At 48.9% G+C, this 23,717-nt stretch overlaps 1 protein-coding gene across 4 annotated transcripts in view; it reads right to left on the reverse strand.

Annotated features, from left to right (window-relative positions):
- Positions 1-23,290, reverse strand: part of TSPAN18 (tetraspanin 18) — a 142,035-nt gene extending 118,745 nt beyond the window's left edge. For 2 of the 4 annotated variants that reach the window (XM_060176552.1, XM_060176551.1), the window contains exons 1-2: positions 22,957-23,290; positions 13,893-13,986 (exon numbers count right to left, since the gene is read on the reverse strand). The gene's annotated coding sequence lies outside the window, so the exon portion shown is untranslated. The remainder of the gene's footprint in view (positions 1-13,892; positions 13,987-22,956) is intronic. The other 2 variants (XM_007519102.3, XM_060176550.1) reach the window with 1 other exon arrangement.
- Positions 23,291-23,717: the final 427 nt, after the last annotated feature.

Consider the following 23,717-nt stretch of genomic DNA (forward strand, 5'->3'; position numbering starts at 1 on the left):
ATTAAGCTAGAACATTGTTACACTCTGGTATGCCACCACGCATATGCAACCTGCAGAATTTCCACAAGTAGAACTGTCCTCCATTACTGTCAACTAAGTCAAAGGCTCCTCCCCATTCTCCCAGTTATCTTTTCTCTTCTATCCCAAGTGAACCATATCAACCCTGACTCTCTACCCCATCACCCCTGTGTGGCCCTGGCTGGGTTTAGCCTCAACTGTTGCCTGTCTTCTTGCTACAAATAGATTCTGGCCACTCCACCAATCTGCTCTCGGTCTGCTTCATGGTGGAACTGAGTCCAGGCCTGCAGGGCATTCCACCTCCCTCCTGTCTCAGTGGGCTCCGTGGTATCCCGGTTACCTTTCCCAAGCCATTCCTAGGGCCTCACATCCTGCATAGATGACCATCCAACTGAACCCACCTGGATTCACACTCCTCACCAGCGTGCTAGCCCATCTCACTGCTGTTCACTGCATGCTCAGCTCTCACCTCTTCTTCCCCTCTCTGAAACACTTGGTGAATTCCTTCTTCTCCATGAAAATCTGCCTTCAGTATCTCCTCTGAAATACCTGCCTAGACTCCCACAGGGACACTTAGTAAGTGTAGGTACAGGTTGTAAAGCCAGCATCCCACCATAATTATTTTCTGTTTGCACAATTTATCACTCACCAAACTATAAGCTCTTTGAAGAATAGAACCCCTTGGTTTCAGCCTCCGACTTAGCAAATAATGGGTGGATGGACAGATAGTTACTAAGCTAGATGGAAGGAAAGAAGGAAGTGTGGTTAGATTCAGACATGCATACCTAGATGGGATATGGATCTATAAAATAATTTGAAAAGTAGAAAGGAGGAAGTAGGTTATAGTTGATTGCAGGGATGGATGAATAATTGTAGGATGAAAAGGGTGATGGATGCAAGATGGATGGATGGAAGGATGGATGCAAGATGGATGGATGGATTCAGAGACAGACAGCATTCCGGACAGGTAGAAGGTGAATGGGTCTATAGAAGGATGGATTAAATAAGCCACAGCAAGACAGAACTAAGTTAACGCACTAAGGGAATGAGTAACTCTCAATTACTAGCACAGTTCCTCTAGAACCAGAGAGGCTGGGCATCTTCCAGTTACAAACAGGCTCTAGTCCTCTAGAGTTCTCAGTCCTGAGCAAAGAATACTCAGTAAAGCTCTGTCAATTCCACCTTGGACCAATCTCACCACTTCATCAGACTGTGAAGCTACAAGAGGAAGCTTTCAGGAAGGAAGGGTCAGAGCTACTTCTTGTCTTGGCCTAATTTAAATGATGAAGAATAGTATGACAAAGAAACCAAGTTTTGCTTTTCTCCCCTCTTGGGGATGACTGAAATCAAAGGTCTCCATGACAACTAGACAATGAGCTTATCAGATACTCAAACTGAGGGCTCAACCTTGGAGCAAACTGTCAGAATTCACTCTGAAAGATGTGTTCCACTCATTACAAGGAAAGAAGAAGAATACTTACTCTCTTGCATCAACAAGATGTGATCAAAAAAGTCTAGTAAGTTCCACCAGGCTTTCTGGCTCATGTCAGCAGTGGCTGGGGTACTGAACTTTCTAGGCTGTTCTGACTTAAGACTCTTGTTATTGGTACTTTGGGGGGGGGGAATAAAGCATGGGGTAGTTAAACTTTATCCTCACTCTGCTCTGAAGACTCTTGCTAGGCTGCCAGTTACTTAATCTCTCTGAAACCACCTCAGGTCAGCAGTGGCGCTTAAGAAGTTGCTGATTTCATTTCCTCACAGATACATGGGCTCTTCTGTGTGACTTCTTCAGAGAAGAGGACAAACCAAAGTCTGACTCTAGTCCACTTTAAAAACTCGAGGTTTTTAAACTTAAGCATGTCAGGTCAGGGAGCGGTTCTCCAAAATGAAATTGCATCTATCACCCCATGTCTGAGTCCAGCTAGTAGACTGTGAACTAAGCCCAGGGCAGCTGGCACAAAATAAGTGCTTGATAAACACAATAGGTGGAGAGTCTGCTGTTACTTTCTGGAAAAAAAAACTTTATTTAATAAGTGGACAGGGTCAGTGGTTTCAAGTTATTCTCCCTGGATTCTTCCGTCTCTCTCTTGGGGACTGAGGCTTTATAGTTATAGTAACACTTTTTAAATGCTGTGATATATTTTTATTGATTTATTTTATCAGAACACTGCTCATCTCCAGCTTGTGGTGATATAGAGGACTGAACCTGGAACTTTGGAACCTCAGGAATGAGAATCTTTTTCCATAACCACCATGGTATCTTCCCAGCCTAAGATATACTAACACTTAATTCACAAGAGCTGGGCTTTCTGGTATGTTTTCAGATCATGTTGAGGATCACTAATTTAGAGTCTTGACACCATAACACTGAAACACTAATTAAAAGAGACATATGCACCTCTATATTCCTAGTTGCATTATCATCAATAGCCAAAACGTTGATGCAACCTAAATGTCCATCAACAGATGACTAGCTAAAATAATTATGAGATATATACTCGAGTGGAACACTACTCTGCAATCCAAACAGATGATTTTGTGCCCTCTGGGACAAAATGGGTGATACCGGAGGTGATTATGCTTAGCAAAATAAGACAAAAGATGAAAGACAACTAAGGGACAGTTTCATTCATATGTGGAATCTAGAGAACTGATACACATTAAGTTTCATATAAATAAATAAAACAGGAGCAACCAGTCTCTAAGACTTTGTCAAAACTATGGTGGTTATCTTTGGGAGGTGGGAGAGTGGGGACACAGAACTTTGGTGGTAGGTGTGGTGTGGAACTATACTCTGCAATCTTATAATCTTTTATCCCAGGCGCTTGGGAGATGGAATAATAGTTATGCCAAAGACTTTCATGCCAGAGGCACTGAGGTCCCAGGTACAAACCCCAGCAACACCATAAGTCAGAGCTGAGAATTACTCTAGTATCTTTATCTATCTATCTATCTATCTATCTATCTATCTATCTATCTATCTTCCTCTCTGTATCTTTCTCCCATTAAGATAAAATAGTTTTTAAAAATAGTCAAGGGCTGAAGAGACAGCATAATGGTCATGCAAAAATAGCCTCGACATTATAGAATCCAAAGCCAGTAGCATTTCAGAGGAAAACTACCTGGAAGGGGCAGCAAAGAAAGGAGAGAAGGAAGAGATCTGCCCAATTGTGAGTCTCCTCCCGACTGGCTCCTGCTAGCTATGCTGCTTCCTGTCTCCCTCTCTACACTACCCACCATACCTCCTAGCTAGCACAGTCATCCTCCTGCAACTTGTGACCCCAGAACTCTTAGTGATGTACGCCCGGAAGTGGCAGCATCCTGAGCAAGGCCCTGGAGGTGGGCTCAGCTTGGACTCCCTCTCCCATGGGGCTGCCAGGCCATACGCCTTTCTGGCAGATAAAAGCATTGCAGTCTATGGCTCAGGAGCAAAGCCTGGGCTTTGTGTGAAATGGGCCCAGCAGGGAGTTGCTGTGGGGTGGGAGTGAGGAAACTAACTATGTTTGCTCAGGACGAGTTCCTGCATCTCCATGGTCCCCCAGGCAGTCCTTAATGAAGCCACCCAGGTGCTCAGCACAGCCCTGCCCTCCACCTCACTTCATCTGCTCCACCTGCAGGATACTCACTGGCAGAGAGAGAGAGAGAGAGAGAGAGAGAGAGAGAGGCTGCACATGTGTTTCCTGGGAAGACTCAGCTCCCATAAGGAGTCCCTGATAGGTCTGTTAATTGTGCCCTAGGGCCACTGCAGGGCTGGGGGGCGGGTAGGGGGAGCAGTGATGTCCCCCAGAAAGACTGGGATTTATGTTTGCTTCCTGAAATGGTTGAACAGTTCCATCCATGTAACTGGGCACAGCACAGCAGGCACCAAGTAAGGGTTCCTAGGGGTCTGCCCAGGGGGCAAGGGACTCTCAACTGAGCCTATTAGCAATGGGAAGGGGGAGTGGTAGGGGTGGAGGTGGGGGCAGACAAAGAAATGAGCTCTCATTAGTCACCACCTCTGCTCCTTGCCTTCCATCTGGGCTGGGGCTTCTCTGCAGTGGGCACAGGCCAGCCTGGGTATCTTGTGCCCTCTCCACTAGAGCCTCTGGGAGCCCTTGCTCACCATGTGTCATTCATAAGGACAGGGCTGTGTTATTTGTAAGGAACTCACTCTTTTCCCTCCCAGCTTCAGGGGTGATCTCACTTCCCTGTTTTGCATACAGGAAGTGTAGCATACTCCACTCCACTCCACTCTACTCCCTCCACCACCACCAACCCTGTGAAGCCAGCCTCAGCCAAGCTCACCAGGTCTGCAGACCGGCACCCAGAAGCCCAGACCCGGGCCCTGCAATCTCAGTGAGCGACCAGAGGAACCCATCCCTGAAGGTGGGGCCTAACCTGACTTCACCATGTCCACTGACTGAACAAAAAAAATGAAAGATGCCAGCCCATAATGCCAGCAACTGCCTCCTCATGTGCAAAAGAAGGGGCTGAGGCTCACCAAGTGGCTTGTGCGCAGTCACAGAGCAAAGTCAGGCTGGGGGAGGACCAGAGCCCAGGGTTTTGCCAGCATTCAATGACCTATGGACCCTGGTCCTTGAGTCCAGCCAGTATTGGGGGCATATGGGGTCTCCATGTCACTCCTTAGCCTCAGGAGATATTTAAGCATGTCTCAGGCCACTGGGCCATTGGAGCAAAGACACCCAGGGTTTCAAAGGCTGCAGAAGAGCTTCTAGTGGGGGCTGAGTACTGTGATCATTCACTGAGCCTGCAGGGCCCAGGTCTGGGTGCCAGCCTGCAGGCCAGGTAAGCTTGGGTGAGGCTGGCTTCACAGGAGTGGTGGTGGTGATTGAACACACACATTACCATGCCTGCGGACCAAGGTTCAAGTCCCCGCTCCCCACCTGCAGCAGGGACACTTAATGAGCTTTGGAGCAAGTCTGTAGGTGTCTTTCTCTCTCTCTGTCTCCCCTCTCCTGTCAATTTCTCTCTGTCATATCAAATAAAATAGAAAAGAAAAAAAAAAAACTGGCTGCCAGGAGCGGTAGATTTGTAGTGCCTGCACTTAGCCCCAGTGATATTCTTGTGGTAATAAAAAAAATTAATTGTGGCCGGGAGGTAATGTTCCCAGTAGAGAACACACTATGCAGTACACATGGACCTGGGTTCAAGCCTCTGGTCTCCACCTGCAGGAGGGAGCTTCACTAGTAATGAAGCAGGTCTGCAGGTATCTCTCTGCCTCTCTCCCTATCTCCTCTTTCCTTCTCAATTTCTTTATTCTATAAAATAAAATGAATACATATACAGAATATTTTTAAAATAATATTTTTAAAAGCATTTGTAGTATGTGGTTCAAGATGGGCAGACATTGAAGCTGGCTTTGCTAATGGCTGTGTCTGGGAGAACTGCACCCCAATCCCATGATTCCTCCCTGCTCCAGTCCATGTAAATATATTCTAATGCAGAAGAGGGTCTGCAGGAGGTAAGAGAGCAGAGCCATTAGCATTTTGATGGGTTTTCCCAACATACAAAATAAAAGGCCTTGAAATTTCATCCTGGGGAGATCCAGCCTCTAGCTCCAGGGCCCCACCCCCAGTCTGAGGTCTCAGGGACTCTTATTTTTTGTAGACTTGATTAGAAAGTTAGGGGAGTCACAGAGCTCAGCTGTGCAGAGAAGAGACAGGGTTGTAGTTGTGGTTCCAGGCCCCACTCAGCTGGTCCTGCAAGTGGTGAATGAATCTAAGAACAGACAGCCAAGACCCTTCTCCCCAAGAGCTGCCCTCCCATTTTGCAAGATCTACCTCAAAACTTAGATTCCCTTCCTCTTTTGTGCCAACAGCTGGGGCTGTTGCTAGAACTATAGATCCACTGCTCCTGGCAGCCATTTTTTCCATTTTATTGGATAGGACAAAGAGAAATTGAGAGAGAAGGGAAAGAGATAGAGAGGGAGAGAGAAATATAGACACCTACAGACCTGCTTCACCACTTCTGAAGCTTTTGCTCTGCAGGTGAGGAGCAGGGGCTCAAACCCAGGTCCTTGCATACGTCCTATATGTGCTTAACTGGGTGCACCACTGCCTGGCCCTCCTCATCTTTCTTCCGGACATAGCAGCTTGAAAACACTTATCTTTCCAGTGAAGAACCCCCCCCCCCCAATCTAAGACAGCCCCAACAAAGCTGGTGTTAAGGGCTCTATCCTCCCTTCAGGATGATGAGATGCTCAGCTCTTCCTATGGACTGTCTCAGAGAAGCCTTTCCCACTGTCTGCCCATCTCATTCCACACAGGAGGAGGCCCTAGAAGCACAGAGCAGCCTCTGGCCGTGGTGGAAGCAGAAGAGGCAGGGTCTGAACCCCTCAGTCTGCCCCAGGCCTGGCTGCCTGTTTAACTGCTGTTTTCCCTAGTAGGCATGGCAGAAATAAACACAGGTGCTGCCAGGGTGTCTCCACCCACTCCCAGAGCCTCCGCACAAGCCAGTGGCCAGACTGGGCCTCAACAGCCTTGAATTGAATTCACATGTGTCTCTCTGGCATTTTTCAGATCATCCAGGGTCTTCCTGGGTCCCGGACCTTCCATCTCACTCAGGGTGCCACCTGGCAGGAGTCTTGGAGGGCAGTGGGGTAGCTCAGAACTCTCTTGACTTGCTCCAGCATGGGCTCTCAAGCCAGCCACCGATTCACAGCTCATTCACTCCACCTCCCTGTGCCCACAAAGGCATCAAGAGGGTTTATCACCCACTTGATAAAAACAGGGACAGCCTGGCTTCAGCAAAAGGGTGCCTTGGTGCTGGGACTATCACCAGCCTGCAAGCCTGGAGGACTCGGGCTCTGCCTCTCATCACTGTGTAACTTCGGTGAGTGTGGAACCTCTCTGGGTCACAGAACAGTGCACTTACAATGGGGCACTGCATCCATCACTCCGAGAATCCCAATGGGGCACTGCTCAGCTCTGGCTTATGTTGGTGCAGAGGATTGAACATGGGGCTTTGGAGCCTAAAGCATGAGTGTCTCTTTCCATCACCATTATGCTATCTACTCTGTCCTTTTCTTCTTCTTTTCTTTCCTCTTTCTCCTTTTTTTCTTTCTTTCTGTTTATGTCAAGGCTTCATTGGGGGTTTGCACCTGCATGATTCCAATGCCCTTACAAGCTTCTTCTTTCTTTTCCCCCAAACAGAAGATGAGAGACAAAGAGGAAGAGAGACACCACAGCATAGCTCCACAACCTGCAGTGGCCAGGGGCTTAAACCCAGGTCCTGGTAGATGGGAAAACATGCTGTTTGGCCAGCATGCACCTGGCCTTGGCAGCAAGGGTGCTTCACACAAAGCCAGTGAGAACCTCGCACGAAGCACCCAGGCCCACTAATCTGTCCTAAAATGTCCTCATGTGGCCAGTCCTGCTGACTTAGTCTGGGCAGAAACGGAGTTTTGAGGGAGGAATACCATCTGATCTGAAAAACCCAACTGGCATGCGGGGGCCGCAAAAGCAGAAGTGTGGGTAGTGGGAGACAGCTCCTGCAAGCTCTACAGACCACCCCATCTGTGGATTCATTCTGGTCACCATTTACCCATGGCGGTGATGGTGGTGTTACATATTCTTTGTAGGGATGAAGACACTTGCTGCTCAGGAGTGGTCACCTGGGACAACACCCTGTTCTCCTTGAGTTGGTGACAAACAGCCCCCCCCCCCCAACCTTCACCTCTGACTGTGAGGAGGGTAGGAGAGAGAATAATTCAGAACTATTGGCCACTGGGTAAGTGTCAGAGCTCAAAGTCAACGTCTTAGGTGATGAATGAAGAAGCAAACTCCACAAGGATAACCAGGCAGCCCAGTAACTGGGAGAAGATATCTGCACATCATATATTCAATAAGCAATTGAAACCACATATCTCTGAAGAAACTATACAGCTCAACAAAAGAAATAATAATAACTGAATAAAAAGTGGGCCAACGAACTGAATATTTTTCTTTTCTTTTTTTAAATTTCTTTATTGGGGAATTAATGTTTTACATTCAACAGTAAATACACTAGTTTGTACATGCATAACATTTCCTATTTTTCCATATAACAATACAACCCCAGCTAAGACCTCTGTCATCCTTTTTGGATCTGTATTTTCCCCACCCACCCACCCCAGAGTCTTTTACTTTGGTGCAATACACCAATTCCAGTTCAGATTGTACTTCTGTTTTCTTTTCTGATCTTGTTTTTCAACTTCTGCCTGAGAGTGAGATCATCCCATATTCATCCTTCTTTTTCTGACTTATTTCATTTAACATGTATTTTCCAAGGTCCATCCAAGATCGGCTGAAAACGGTGAAGTCACCATTTTTTTTGGCTGAGTAATACATATATATATATACACCACAACTTGCTCAGCCACTCATTTGTTGTTGGACACCTGGGTTGGCTATTACAAATTGTGTTGCCAAGAACATATGTGTACACAGATCTTTTTGGATGGGTGTGTTGGGTTCCTTAGGATATAGGATATCTTTCTCTCCTCCTCTCTGTCTTCCTTTGCTCTCTCCATTTCTCTCTGTCCTATCCAAGAATGATGACATCAATAATTACAGCAAAGGCAACAAAAGGGAATAAGTAAATAAATAAAAATTTAAAAACAGAAATAAAAGTCTTCCCAAATATCCAAAAAGTAAAGGAATTTGCCATCATCAACTTCACCTTACAAGAATTACTGAAAGGAGTCCACAAGAAAGGAAGCAAAGAAATCCTAGTTCTAAGTGAGATGAACAGCAGACTGGAAATAAGAACACAATAAAAACAGGAAAGAACAGTAGTCCAGGAGGTGGCGCAGTAGATAAAGCACTGACTCTCACGCATGAAGTCCTGAGTTCAATCCCTGGCAGCACATGTACCAGAGTGATATCTGGTTCTTTTTCTCTTCCTATCTTTCTCATGAATAAATAAAATAAATAAATAAATAAATAAAATAAATAGGAAAGGACAATAAAACAGGAAAGGAGAGGGAATTAATAGACAAAGCAGTTATAACAAATGTTAGTTAACTAAGACTAATTTGAAAAAGACTTTTTAGATAAACTATGTTAGTTATTATACTTATGGTAATCACAATACAAAACAAGGAACAGAAAGTACAAGAGAAACCCATCCACACAAAATGACATGTAGAAACAAATGGGCAAGGAATCACCAACTTAAAACAAACTCAAGACAAACATCAGAATGTATTTGACTAAACTATAAATATCAATAATCACCCTAAATGTGAATGGCCTAAATTCACCTGTCAAAAGACTCAGAGTAGCTAAATGGATTAAAGAATACGATCCATCAATTACATGTCTTTAGGAAACACACATGAAAGAAAAGAAAAACTGAAGCTTAATGTAAGAGGTTGGATGGAGCAGGATGTTACAAGCTAACAGTTCAGGAATAAAGGGCAGGGTCAGCTCTTCTGCTCTCAGATAAAACAGACTTACAGAAAATGCAGCCTTCTCTAAAGGCAAGTTGGGAGCTGATCTTCTTTGGGCAGGGAGGAAACTGAGGCCGAGAGAGACTGAGTGACTGGGCTCATCTCACACAGCCAGAGTGAGCACTATCTTTGAACTGTGAGGTGTGGGGACAAATGTGACAGTGGATGAGGGAGCAAGACGGAGAGACTGGAGAGCGAGTGAAAGCATAGCAATGGGGTGGAGAAAGGGGGGACGGGAAGAGGAGAAGAAAGAGAACGAGAATGATGAGGAGGAGGAAAAGGAGGAGAAGAAGGAGGAGGAGAAGGAGGAGGAGAAGAAGGAGAAGAAGGAGAAGGAGGAGGAGAAACATCTAGGCCATTCTCAGAGTCCCACAGTGGAATAAATCAAAACAGACAATTGGAGGGCCTAGGTGGTGGCACATCCTGCTGAGGGCACACGTGTGGGCGTGTGTGTGTGTGTGTGTGTGTGTGTGTGTGTGCGTGTGCGTGATAACTGGGAAGTTAATGGTTTACAGTTGTTGGTATGTAAGTATAACCCCTCATATCCTCATGATAGGTGTCAAGGTGTCTGGAAGATACTCTCTCCCCCAACCTAGGTCCCCATCCCCCATCATAGACCAGGATCCCAGTCCACCCTCCCATCCTATCTTCAACCCTCCATCCCCAGAGTCCTTTGCTTTGGTGTACTGTACCACACCCAGTCCAAGCTTCACCTTCTGTTTTCCCTTACTGTCCTTGCCTTTTCATTTCTGACTGAGTGAGATCATTAAGTATGTTCCTTTTTCTGGCTTGTCTGACTCAACGGGATGCCTTCAAGTTCTGTGTAAGACATGGCAAGGGAGAAGACTTTGTCATTTTTCTTTACAGCAGGCATTTCTGTTGGCTGCATAACTAAGAGTTTAATTCAGTTTTAGCTATAACTCCTACTATTTTAATGCCAGGCCAACCTCCTGTTTGAAGTATTGCCTGCCTTAAACACAAAGACAATGGTGGCTTGGATGTGGGCTACAGGTCACTATCTTGCACCTGTGGCCACTAATCATTATTATTATTTATTATTATTATTATTGGATAGAGATTAAGAGAAATTGAGAGGGGAGGGAGAGATAGAGGGAAAGAGACAGAAAGATATCTGCAGCACTGCTTCACCACTTGTGAAGCTTTCACTAAGGAGGTGGGGACCAGGGGCTTGAACCTGGGTCCTTCAACACTGTATTGCATGTGCTTAGACAGATGCACCACCACCTGGCCCCACCTGTGGCCCCTATTTGTCAGTCATTCAGCTACTGGTTAGACCATCTTTTTTACAAATATAATGCCTCCTCACAGATTCATGCACTAACAGGGTCCAGGCATTCTAATTCTGTTCCCCAAGATGGCAGATGAATGGAGGCTTAAGAAGGGAGCAGTTTCTGTCCTCTATCAAGTATTTCTCTACTGGGATTTTCACTGAAATCATTGGAGCACCTCTAAAGTTACAGGCTTCCAGGACTGTATCATCAGTCTCACCCAGGCTCCCCAACTTGACTTTCTAAAGAGGAAGACCCTAGGCAAGATTACTTTGTAATCAAGCCCCTTGGAGGGCCACTGTCTTTTGTCTAGACATAGCAAGACCAATACCAGCAGAGTCCCCACCTCTTTGATCCTGGTCTCTAGCCAGCACCCAAGGATTATTCACATCTATCTGGTCTGTTGCATCCTCCCAAATTCCAGCCACAGCAGACATTCACAATTGATCTCCAAGCTCCTTCCTGCAGAGCCTGCTTAACACAACTTCTTCCACTCTCCAGCCAGGAGCCAAGCAGGCCCTACTAATCCATCAGAGAAAAGCCTTTGCCACTGAGGGACCATATGGTCCTGCCCCCTGGGACTTCTGCAAGGAGCTCAGTCCTCAGAGGCCAGGGTCACTACAGAATAACAGGAAGAGAACACATCTTACCATGTGCAAGGACTTGGGTTCAAGCCCCTGGTCCCCACTGCAAGGGGGAAGCTTCAAGAGTGGTGAAGCAGTTCTATCTCTCTTCTCTTCTCCTTCTCTATCGCCCCCTTCTTCCTTGATTTCTATCTTTATCAAATAAATAAAAATATGAAAAAAGAAATTTAAGTTTCCCTTACTTCTGTAAATCTGCCCCAGGGGAGCTGCTTTTGTTTTGTTTATTGCTTGTTTAGGAAAAAGCCCACAACTAGGTGCTCAAACTGTGCTTCCGTTGTGTTTCCTCACTCACAGGAGGAGTCAGCCTTCAAATCATCTCCAAAGTAATCCTTTTCTTTTAGTGAGTTCTGGGGCTTCTGTCAGGGGGCAGAGAAAGGGTCCCAGCAGCCCATGTACTTCCAGGGAGTAAAGGCCAGATCGCACCAACAACTTCAGTGGTATTGGTGGGCCTTCAGTGACTCCCAGATGTGACTGGGAAAGGAATCCGGGGCAATTCACTCCACAAGTGGGGGTTCTCAGCCATGGCCATGAGCCTCTCCAGGAGGCCTTCCTGGCCCCTCAACCACCCCGAACTTCACAAGCTGAGACCAAACATTTGGTATGTTGTCCATTCAGTCACCCCAGTCAGAGGTGCCACACACTGAAAAGTAGAGGCCCCAGCTCTAACCACTGCACTGCACACCTCTCCTCCCACTGGGCTGGTGGGGCAGTGGGCCTTGCCTTAGTCTTGCAGCTCCTCACTCTAGAGCTTTGACTTCGTGTCATGTGCTGGCACCCCAGACACTTATTTCTAGTCCTGCAAATGCTCATCAGGGCCCAGCAGTGGCATCCCTGCTGGAGCAGATATACCACAGTGTTCAAGGAGTCGGGTTCGATTCCCCCTAGCCCCCTAGCCCCACCTGTAGGGGGAAACACTTCAGAAGTGTTTCAGCAAGTGTCTCTCTCCCTATTTCCCCTTCCCCATTTCAGTTTCTGTCTATCGCTATCCAAAATATATAAATAAATAAATAAATAAATAAATAAATAAATACGCTTTAAAAAAATAAAATAAATTGGGGCCAGGTGATGGCACACCAGTTAAGTACTCACATTACAGTGTGCAAAGACCCAGGTTCAAGCCCCTAATCCCCACCAGGTGTTTCTCTGTCTCTTTCCTTCTATCTCCCATCCTCTCTCATTTTCCCTCTGTCCTTATCCAATAATAAATAAATAAAAGATTTTTAAAAATTAAAAAAGAAATAAAAACTTAAAAAATCTTCTAGCAGTCATATGGCTAGGCATCCCCCTGAGACGGTTCTCTACCTGCTAGGTGTACACAGGGAACAACCTGTGTGTTGTGAGAACAAGGAGTGGACAGGTCAGAGGAGGCAGGTCCTTCCCTACCTGTGTGCCAATCTTTTCCTCCAGTGGGACAAATCTGGCCTGGGGATTTGAACTCAGATCTGGGGGACTCACGCTTGCTTCCAGCCCCATCAAATGCACCAGGCCCTTCCTCCATCCCGGCAGGCTGCCCCATTTCTCCCCAGCACACGTGCCCAGACACAGCCCCTCATTTCTGCCAAAACATATTATTATCCTGATTGTTGTTTTGCCAAAAAGATTCTATCAGTGAGATCTATTTTCCCTCCTGGCGCATAAACACTATAAACACGCACACACTGGCACCTCTCAGCCAGGTTTCAATAGACTTCTGAGTGGCTGGGCTACCGAGAAACAAGAAATAAATGAAAGAAAGAAAGAAAGAAAGAAAGAAAGAAAGAAAGAAAGAAAGAAAGGAAGGAAGGAAGGGAGAGAGAAAGGAAGGAAGAGAGAAAGAGGGAGGGAAGGAGGAAGAGAGAGAGAGATAGGAAGGACGGAAGGAAGGGAAAGAAAGAGAGAGGAAGGAGGAAAAATAAAGGATAGAAAGAAAGGAAAGAAGAAAGGAAGGAAGGAAGGAAGGAAGGAAGGAAGGAAGGAAGGGAGAAAATGCCCATTATTTAAACTCAATTACATAGCAACCAATCATCAGACGCTTTCTTCCCCCTTGGACAGCTTGGAGAAGGGAAGAGGATGAAGTGAAAGGGCGGGAATGTTGTGAGTATCATTCCAGCTACGGAAGACATCACAGTGGATTTTCCCTCTTAATTTATTTTAACAACACCCCTGCCCCCACTTCCATCAACAACCCCGCCTCCAGGCTTTTCTTCAGGAGGTTTAGAGGCATTAGGGTCAGTTGGGGTCAGCTGGGGTCAGTGCTGAGGAGAGACTCTTGAGCAGGGGCGGAGGAGGGCAGAGCTGGTCCCAGTCAAGATGAGACTGACTGGGCTCTAACTTCAGTACTGGAGTCCCAGCCCAGTGCTCTCCCACCCCCATGACATTCATGGGCTGGGTCTAACTTGCTGTCTTGGTACCCCAATTCTTTGAGCTCCTTAAGGAGGCCACATTCCCTGGATTCCTGGGACCCTCTTAGACTCTAGGCTTTGCCCTCAGTCTCTGGTCTCTGGGCTCAGGGAAAGGCCTGGAAGGACTCACCCCATCTCAGACCAGAGCCCTCAGCACCAGAAGAGCAGGCTGTGGCCACAGAGCTGTTTGCCTTGGCTCTGAAGCCTATCTCCCCAGCAAGAAGCTTCTGGAAAGGAAAACAAAACAACAACAAAGAAAATCCTTTGATTGGCTAATGTGGCCCTTGATTCACCCTAAAGGAAAGTGGAAACTGTCCTCTGTCCTGAAATTGTCACCTGTCACTCTCTGGCTCCAGACCTCCCCAAAGCTTCATGAATAGTTAAACCATGCTTCAGGGCTCTCTCTCTCTCTCTCTCTCTCTCTTTCTCTTTCTCCATCTCTCCCATCCTCCTTCCCTCCCTTCGTCCTTCTCTATTGCCTCTTCCCTCTTGATTTCTCTGCCTCTAAAAAAAAAAAAAACACAAGTAAATAAAGTTAAAAAATTTAAAATAAAGCAAGAATAAGCTTGGCATGACTTGCTTCACTCTATCCTCAAGCCAGTTTGCTGTTATTCTGGTCCCATCTGGTGTCTGAGAAGAGGCACAGAAAGGCCAAGCAACTTGCCTGCAGCGGCAGAGCTGGCGAGTAGGGGAGTAGGTGTGTAAGTCCACAGGCAGGATGAGATCAGATGAGTAAGAGGCAGGCTGCAAGTGGGTAGCATGACAACTGTGTCCAGTGCTCAGGACAAAGGCTGGTCTGCAGCAGACAGCAAAGGAAGGAGGGAGGCACTTCCTGGGCAGCTGCTGGTGACTAGGACAGAGGGCAAAGCAGACAGACAGGGACTTTGTTTGTACGCACTTGTGTTGGAGTATAAAAGTATCAATAAACCACAAAGACAAAGTCAAGGATGGTCCAACTCTGACTAAATCCCAATACAGAGGGGGCTGGTAGAACATTTGAACCAAACTGGTGGGGAATTTTAACCTTCCTGGCAGGCATGGAAGGCTTCCTAGAGGAGGTTATATGGGGAATTAGGATCCACAAGATGAGAAGGAGGAGGCAGGGGTTCACTGAAAAGAAAGAATAAAAAGCATTAGGGGGGGCTGGAGGAGGAAGAAGAGTAGGAAAAGGGGGTCATGGAAAGGTGGAAGCAGGAGGAGGAAGAAGGTGGTAGGTAGGCTGGAACAGAGGGGAATAGGCTGGAGTTGGGGTGTGTGGAAGCCTGGGAACACACTGGAGAATCCATCTATAAGGTTTCCAGTGAGGCAGCCCCCTGATCACATTACACAGCAGATGTTCTCGCTAACAAAGTGTGCAAGTCGGACTTCTGTAAAGTGCGTCTTATTTCCTCGGCCGCAGGGAGCAAGCAGACCCGGAGAGTTCATCTGAGGCCCCTGCAGTCCAGCTGGCGTTCTGGACACCCACTGTCCCCAGGCAGGTGATCTTCTCCGCCAAGGGCAAGGACTGGCCTCCCTCCTGTGTACTGCACATATGAAGTAGTGACTAGAGGGGGCGGGGCATGTCCTCTGCTCCCTCCTAAGTTGTGAGAAACCCTGATTCTCTGCCTGGGGCTCCCTCTGCCCCAGTCTGTTTCCTATGGCGACCACAGAGTGTCTATCTTCTCAATGTGTTTGACGCTTCCCTGAGGAGGCCTGCATGGTACCCTCTCCAAGATTCAGGTGCCTTTCTCAGTTAACATGACAGCTTTGCTGTGTGCACGGCTCAGGTTCCAGTCCTGGGCCTAACAGAACTGGGTTCTCTCTCTCTCTTTCCCTCTCCCTCTCTCTGCATGGTGACAGAAAGGAATGTCACTTACTCCAGTATCCCCAGGAATGTGTCCATGAGGCTAGGGAGTCCAGGGCCACTCAGAAGGAGCCATCCTTCTCCTCAGCAAAAACACTCATATCTCCAATTCTTAGGGACTTTCCAGGGGATAGTTCCTCATAGCACTGGAGCTTTTTAAAAATATATATTTATTTAATTATTTGGATAGAGATAGAAATTGGGAGCAAAGGGGAAGACAGAGAAGAGAGAATGAAACAACTGCAGCACTGCTTCACCACTCAAAGCTTCCCCCCCTGCAGGTGTGGACCAGGGGTTTGAACCTTGGTTCTTGCCCATTGTAACATGTGTGCTCTATCTGGTGTACCCCCCAGCCCCTGTAAAGCCCTGGGTTATGGTGGTGCAGGAGATTGAACCTAGGACTTTTGATCCTCAGTCATGAGTCTTTTTGTATAACCACTATGCTATCTACCCCTGCCCTATTCAAATATAATCTTGACTTAGGAGTTGAAGTGGTGAGTGGAGCTGGTATGTAAGTGGCAGAGCTGTTGACTTTAACTCATAAAATCTGGGACAGACTTTACTCATATGTGCTGACAATCCAATTGGTCATTCAAATTTCCTTTTTGAAAAATGTTTTATTGATTTTGGATAGACATAGGGAGAAATTGAGAAGGAAGGGGCAGATAAAGGAAGAGAGAGAGAGAGAGAGAGAGAGAGAGAGAGAGACCTCTAACACTGTTTCACTGCTTATGAAGATTTCCCCCTGCAGGTAGGGACCAGAGGCTTGAACCTGGGTTCTTGCATATCTATGTGGTGCAGGAGTGCCTCCTTGTTTTCCTGGAAGCTATAGGCCCGGAGCAGCTGGGATCCTGGGCCTGCCCTTCTAGAAGCAGCCTTGAATGTCAGGCACCAGGAGGCTGATCTCCTCTTAGCCAGAGAATCTGCAATATGTCCCTTCCAGGGAGGCAGGGGGTGGGTGCTCTGGTAAGCACCCCCAGGGCTCACACCCACAGTGGTAATTAGATACAAACTGATGGGCCAGAATCCAAGGCCCAGGCCTCCCAGCTCCTCTCCATGAGAAGTGGAATCCATATTAGTTGAGTTTTGCAAAAGAGAAAGAAAAGAAGAAACCCAGACACAGAGAGATGATTAAGTGCTAAGCAGAGGAGTCGGGATTTGAACAGAGGTCTTGACCATCTTACCGCCCACAGGAAAACAAGTCTGGAAAGCCTCCTCAGATCCCTCTCCTTCCCTGCCCAATCACACAGGAACAAAAGGAAAGGCTAAGGGACACAGCAACTGGAGAAATGGCTCCGCTGGGAAGAGTGCAAGACTTACCTGCCTGAGGCCCAAGTTTCAACCCTTGGCACTGCACATGCCTGAGGGGTGCTCTGGCCTCTCTCTCATAAAATAAATATAGTAGATCATTAAAAAGGTGGGGCAGGGGGGGCGTGCAGTGGTGCACTTGGTTAAGCGCACATAGTACTAAGTACAAGGACCCATGCAAGGACCTGGGTTCCAGCTCCCCATCGACAAGAGGGACACTTCACAAGCAGGCCTGCAGGTGTCTGTCTTTCTCTCTCCCTCTCTATCTCCCCCTCTGCTTTCAATTTCTCTCGGTCCTATCCAATAAAATGGAAAAAATTGGCTGCTGGGAGCAGTGGATTTGTAGGGCCATCACTGAGTCCCAGCAATAACGCTGGAGGCAAAAATAAATAAATAAATATCTACATATATATATATATATATATATATATATATATATATATATATATATGTAGTCATTCAGGGGATACCTCAAAACTTGAACACACAGCAATTTCCAAAGCAGTACACTTGGGCCCCCAAATTATGATGTTCAATGTGGAGATCAAAGAGTGTCTTCTCTCCCTTCTCTCTCGCTTCCAGATAGTTCCTGCAGCCTCCTCTCCAAAGTATTGGGGAACAGGAGGAACAGACTGTGGCAAAAGTAGGTTCTGAAGAATCTTGGAAGAAAGTCTCAGACCGCTGAGTTTCAGGAAGCCAAAGAGGACTGTGGGGCCCTGGGCTGAAGGTCAAGTTCTGGGTCAGAGAACTTGGGATATACTTGCTTTCTAGTCCCTTATCCTTTCTGTGCAACCGGAAACATGGTGGCATGGCCATCAGCCTGGATCCCTGAGTGTTGGTGTGGACCAGAGATCCCTGTTAGATTAGTGTGTCAGCAAGAATTAAAGCCACTGAGAGTCCGAGGTCACCGGCTGTGCAGCTGGTGATATGTAACAGTGTTATTCAGAGAATAGGGCAGGAACAAGAATTGAATTCAGACCAGTACTCCAATGTGCATCCTCTTTCAATGACAACCTTGTGCTGCTTAATGAACATTGTAATATGTGTGCTTAACTAGGTACACCACTTCGTATCCCTCCCTCCCTTCCTTCCTTCCTTCCTTCCTTCCTTCCTTCCTTCCTTCCTTCCTGTCTTTCTTTTGATTGATTCACTAGTGGCTTATAAGATTATAAGATTGGAGATGCGTGGTTTAGCACCACACCTACCGCTAAAGTTCTGTGGAGCCCCGCTATGATAACCACCATAGCTCTCACAGCCTCTTAGAGATGATTTCATCTCTTTTCTTTTGCTAGTCCATGTGTTTCAATTCCCTAGATTTCACATATGAGTAAATCATCTGGAAGTTGTCTTTCATTTCTTTCCTTAGTTTGCAGAGGGTAATCACCTCTAGTTCCATCTATTTTTGTCTCAAAGGATACAATATTGTCTTTTTTTAAAAAAAATATATTTTATTAAAACACCACTCCTAGGCATATATCCAAAAGTCAGAAAAACAGGAATAGTGAGGGGCCACATGCACACCTATATTCAGAGCTGTTTCATTCACAACAGACAAGAAGTGGAAGCAACCTAAATGCCCATCCACAGATAACTGGATGCAGAAGTAACGGGGCATATATTCAAGGAGATACTACTCTGTAGTATAAAAAGAGGATGCAGTGTATTTAACCTCTGGCACTGGGGTCATATCTGAGCCCACTTGAGGGAGGAGAGGAGGAGGGAGTATGGAGAATGGGCTTGCCCTAACTGTCCAGGCCAGCTCAGCACACAGCCTGACTCCATGCCTGGCTCCTGCAGCCCCCCAGAGCAGAGTGCAGAGCAGGCTGGTCAGACGTTCCTCCGCACTGGAGCAGGGCAGCCAGATTATTTATGTTGAAGGTGAAAGTGTCTTCGAGGAGGATGGCCTCTTATTTGGGTGACTCTCTCAGAGCTGTTTATCAGCTTAAACTCATTATCTGCACATATGGTCCTCATACTATGGGGAAGGGCGGGGAACAAAAGAATGGACTGGGGAGGCCAGGCAGATCTGAGCTGATGAAATCCCATCCTTCGAGTGCCAGAGGCCAGGAGATGCTCGTGACGTCACACTGGGCCTCCTGCCATGTGGAGGAGGAGGAGAAAGAGGGGGACGACGGCAATGATGACGGGTTGGGCGTGAGAATGCTCACCAGGCTCTAAAGCAGGCATCCCTCCCAGAGGCTGGGCAAAGACAAGAAAAACACAGAAAGCAACTCTGTCCCCAAACCAGATGTTCACCACACACACACACACACACACACACACACACACACACACCAGGCCCTGGATTCAGAGCTGGAAGGGGTCCGAAGTAACCCTTCTCACTTCTCAAGAATGACAACAATGACAGTGGTGACAGTGAGTCTCCGAGCAGCCTTCCCCGGGTGCCAGGAACTGTGCTGAGTGTTCTGTCTTAGCTTTATCTCTCTGACAATCCAGGACCCTCTGAGGAGCTGTTATTTTGAGCCCCGTTTGACAGTACTACAAACTGAGGCATCAGCAGTGGCTCCATGTCACACAGCGAAGAAAGTAGGAGAAGGCTGACATCTGAACCCAGGCAGCCTAGCCACCATGCCAGGCTTCATCTAAAGTAATGGGGAGACTTGGACTCAGAGAGGGAAGATGATTTACTAAAGATCACAGTTTCACTAGGTAATAAAGTCAGAATACAAGTTTCTTTACTCCAGAAAGATTCTGTGACCATTCTGTTCCCACCTGTTGCCTCTAAGTTCTTTTTCTGACTCTCTCTCTCTCTCTCTCTCAGTCTCTCTCTCTCTCTCTCTCTCTCACATACACACACACACACACACACACACACACTGAACTGGCAAACATGTTTCTGTTCTTGGGTCCAGGCAGGGGAAAAAGGCTAAGCTAGAATAGCCTGCTTAGCCAACTGCATACTCGGGGGCCTCTCTCTCATCTCATCTCATCTCATCTCATCTCATCTCATCTCATCTCATCTCATCTCATCTCATCTCATCTCATCTCACTGTCATGCCCTAGATCCTACTGGTGCAGGTCTAAGGGGCCAGCCTGTACGTGTGACAGGAGCCCGATCTGGCAGGATACATAGTGGCATCAGGTCACAAAACATACTTGATCAACAGATCATCTGCTCTAGGGGATCCAAGTGCTGTTTCCAGACCTCCCCCACCCCACTCCACCCCCTTTTGCTGGGGCCCAGCTGAGCAAGAACAAATGTTCCTGATTTCCCTTCTCCAGGGCTGATGAACTAGCCTCAGGAAGGGGTCCCAAAGGGGGGTGAGGGTGGCTGGAAGGGCACGTGGAGAAAGTGGGGCTCCAAGCCCAGTGCAGGGGGGTGTGTGGCTCCCAGCAGGCACTGGTTCCTGACAGAACCTTCACCACCTATATAGCCCTTTAGCCACCTGATGGAGCCTGAGCACAGAGCTGTGCAGGGGTGGGGTGGGGAGGCGCAAAGATAGCCCAGAGAGGCTTTGGGGCAGGGCTGCCAGATCTCCTAAAAACTTAAGACTCTCCTGGACTTAAACTTCAAGCACCTCACCCCTGAGTCTCCTGAGAACACTCTTGTTTTGCAGACTTGGAAGAGCAGGAATGGAGGGAGGCTGGATTGTGAGTCTGATTTCTTTCTTCCCACTCCAGCCCACCCACCCTGTCTTAGCACCCCCTCCCTTCTCACATCCATCCTTGCCCAGCACCCTCCTCCTGTCATGCTCCAATCAACCCCCCACCCACAGAAAAAAATAATCAATAAAACCTCACTGAGAAACTCAAAAAATTTTAAGGATATATGAGGGGGGGTGCCACCTAGGTCAAGCCAGAGTATGCTAACTCTAACTCTAGATTCACTTCTGCTTCTAGAAAGTGCCCTGGAACTTTTATGCTGTCATTTGGGGCATGGAATGAGTAAAGATAGCCAAAGATATCCCTGAACTGGCTGGGGTAGGCGTGGGGGGGATAAGGATCCAGACTGCCAGAGATCTGGAATGCGGCCAAATCAGAGATCATCAAGTTTGCTGGAACATCTGAGTCTACATATGACAAGCCAGGGTCACCCTTCTCTCTGGGTGCAAGTGGGGGTGGGGAGGAGGGTTAGGATATTGAAATGGGCAACCTCTGGGGTGGGACCTCAGCTCACACCCAGACTCCCAAGGCAGAGCTGGGCTGTTACCCAGCAAGCTTCCCTTCCCAGTAAAACTAGAGTCACTAAAAGCAAAACAAAGCGTAAAGCTCCTTTTGTTTTCTGGCCCCACAGAATGTCTTGAGGACTGAGCCAGAGACAGCAAGCTCCCCCACCCTTTCCTCCCTCTGCTCCTCTCTTCCCCTTCAAAATAAAGAGCTGGCTGATCTTCCTTGGTGGCAGCCTTCACGGGCACAGAAGCAGCAGAACCCATCAAGAACACGCGGTGGAGCTGCACAGAAAGCAAAGGTCTCAGCTGGCCGGCCATGACCACCCCACTCCACCCTGAGTCCATCACCAGGACACAGGAGGGGTTACCCAGCAAGCCAGAAAGAGATGAGTGTCCTGGCCACTGGCTCATTTATACTCACTTGGTGTGCAGGAAGGAGGTAGCAAGCCCATGTCTCCCATTCCTCACAAGACAAAGATGGCACCCTTAATAGATTTCATCAATGTCTGCACAAGAACTCAGGAGCCAGGCACTGGGACACACAGCGGGTTCTACGATCCTTGGATCCTTGTGGAAGAACCAGGTGGAATTGGGGGCCAGAAGGTGGGATGGGGGGGAGGATCTGGGTAATGGCTGAGAAACTTAGCACTTGAGACTGGACTGATAATCTCTTCAAGGGACTTCACATCACCCTTGCCCTGTGACTTCCAGATTGCACCCAGAGCGACAGGGAAGGTAAGAGGGGGTGTATTCTAAGACATTCATTGGCATGGCCCTTGGGGAAGGGAGGCTAGGGTCTGCAAGGCCCAGGAAACAAAGGTCCAACTTTTATATTGGGTGCCCACCCCATCAACTTCATATCGTTGGCTCTCTATCCCACTACCCTCACACCAATCTGCTGTCAACAGAAACTTTCTCTAGTTTCTACATTTTTTCTGGGGGGTGGGTGGGAGTGGATTTCTTTACCCAGACACCTTGCCACCCCCTGCCCCTCTGCCCCCCAGAAAGCCAACCTATCTCCCCAAACATGGGACCGTTATAGAGGAGGCTACCCAGGCTTACGATGGGACTATCTCCCCCAGATCGGCTGGAGGGTGAGGGGTGAGCACCCCAAGTCTGTGTTGGGGGTGAGGGGTGTCTGTGATTGTGCGTCCTGGATTTCGGGGCGCATTTGTCTCCCAGGAACCAGGACTCCTCTCCCTGTAGGTAAAGGGCTAGGGAAGGGCGCCCCCTGGCGGGGCCAGCGCACCTCAATTCAGCCAGGACCTGGCTCCAGCCTACCCAACCCAGGAACCATCCTAGCAGACCTCACACCCCTAGATCTGGACTAACCCGAATTCGGAGCCGCGCAACACCCCAATCGAGTCTCCGCTTCCCCTAACCAAAAACAGTATGTGAGGGATACCGAGACCTTGGGAGAAAGCGGGGTGCCTGGTTCCGCCCAACCCGGCTGCTAGGGACTCCCGAAGGCAGCGCAGCCTCAGGTTCCTCGCTGGGCCCTATATCCCCTCCCCAACACATACACCCCAGCTTCTCGCTCTGAACCCCTATCTTTACCCTATCCTTGCCCTCCTGCTGCTTGGTGTGGCACTCACCCCTCGGCGAGACCCCGAACCTTGTAACCACACCTGCCACCCCAGCTATTCTGCGCCCCCTTTCCCGAGTGGCGCTGCACCTGTCCCGGGAGAAGCCCCCCACGCCCTGCGAATTCGCGGCAGGGTTGGGGAGGCACACCCCCTTCGCAGGCTAGTTTGAACAGAACTTGGTTTCTGGGCTTTCCGGGCACTATCCTGGGACCACCCCCTCTCCGATACCCCCCACCCCCACCTACGCGGACCAGGCAGCCGCCCGGGAAAGGGGGCTCTCCAAGTCCCGGGAGGCGCACGGCGGGGAGCGCGGAGGCGGGAGCCTACCTTCCAGCGGCGGCGGCCCGACCCCGCACCAAGTCCCGCCGGGGCGGGGGGGAAAGTTTCCCGGGAGCTCTCGCAACTTGCGGACGGTGGTTGCCTCCTGGGTGGCGGCGGGCGGCGGCGCGTGTGTGGGGACCCGAGGGCGAGCGCGGGGCGGCGGCGACGCTCCCCGGGGATCCGGGCTCGGAGCTCGGGGCTCGGGCGGCCTCGTGCGGCTCCGCGGTGGATCGCTTGGCGCTGCGTCCGCCCCGCAGCCTGGAGTCCCCGAGACGCCGGAGGCAGCTGCAGCCCCCGCCCGCTCGCCGCCCGCGGCCCCACCTCCGCGCCGCTCGGCCCGCGCCCCGCCCGCTCCCGCCTCCTGCCTCCCGCCTTCCCACCTCCTCCCTTCCAGCTCCAGTCGCCGCGGTGGCGGCCGCCGAGAAGTCACGTTCCCGCAGCGGGCTGCCCCTTGCCTTCTCCCAGGCTGCTTCTTTGCCGGGGGTGGGGGTGGGGGCGTGGGGCTTCTCTGACCCTTCTTCTCTCCCATCGCCCCCCAAACACTCCCCCCCCCCCAAGCTCACAAATTCTCTTCGTCTGAATCCGGAAGACGCCTCGGGAAAGTGGGTTGAGTGGAGTGTCAATTCCAGCAGGACTTACACTCTGTGCACCCCCGCTCTCACTGTCCATCACCTCACCTGGGAGGGCGATCCTGCCTTCCTGGCTTTTGAAAGCTGGGGAGCCACCCTGGGGCTGCTTGGGGGTGAATTGAGATTGACGAGGGGGGT

The sequence above is a fragment of the Erinaceus europaeus genome, chromosome 17, assembly GCF_950295315.1.
Source record: "Erinaceus europaeus chromosome 17, mEriEur2.1, whole genome shotgun sequence".
NCBI classification, from domain to species: domain Eukaryota; kingdom Metazoa; phylum Chordata; class Mammalia; order Eulipotyphla; family Erinaceidae; genus Erinaceus; species Erinaceus europaeus.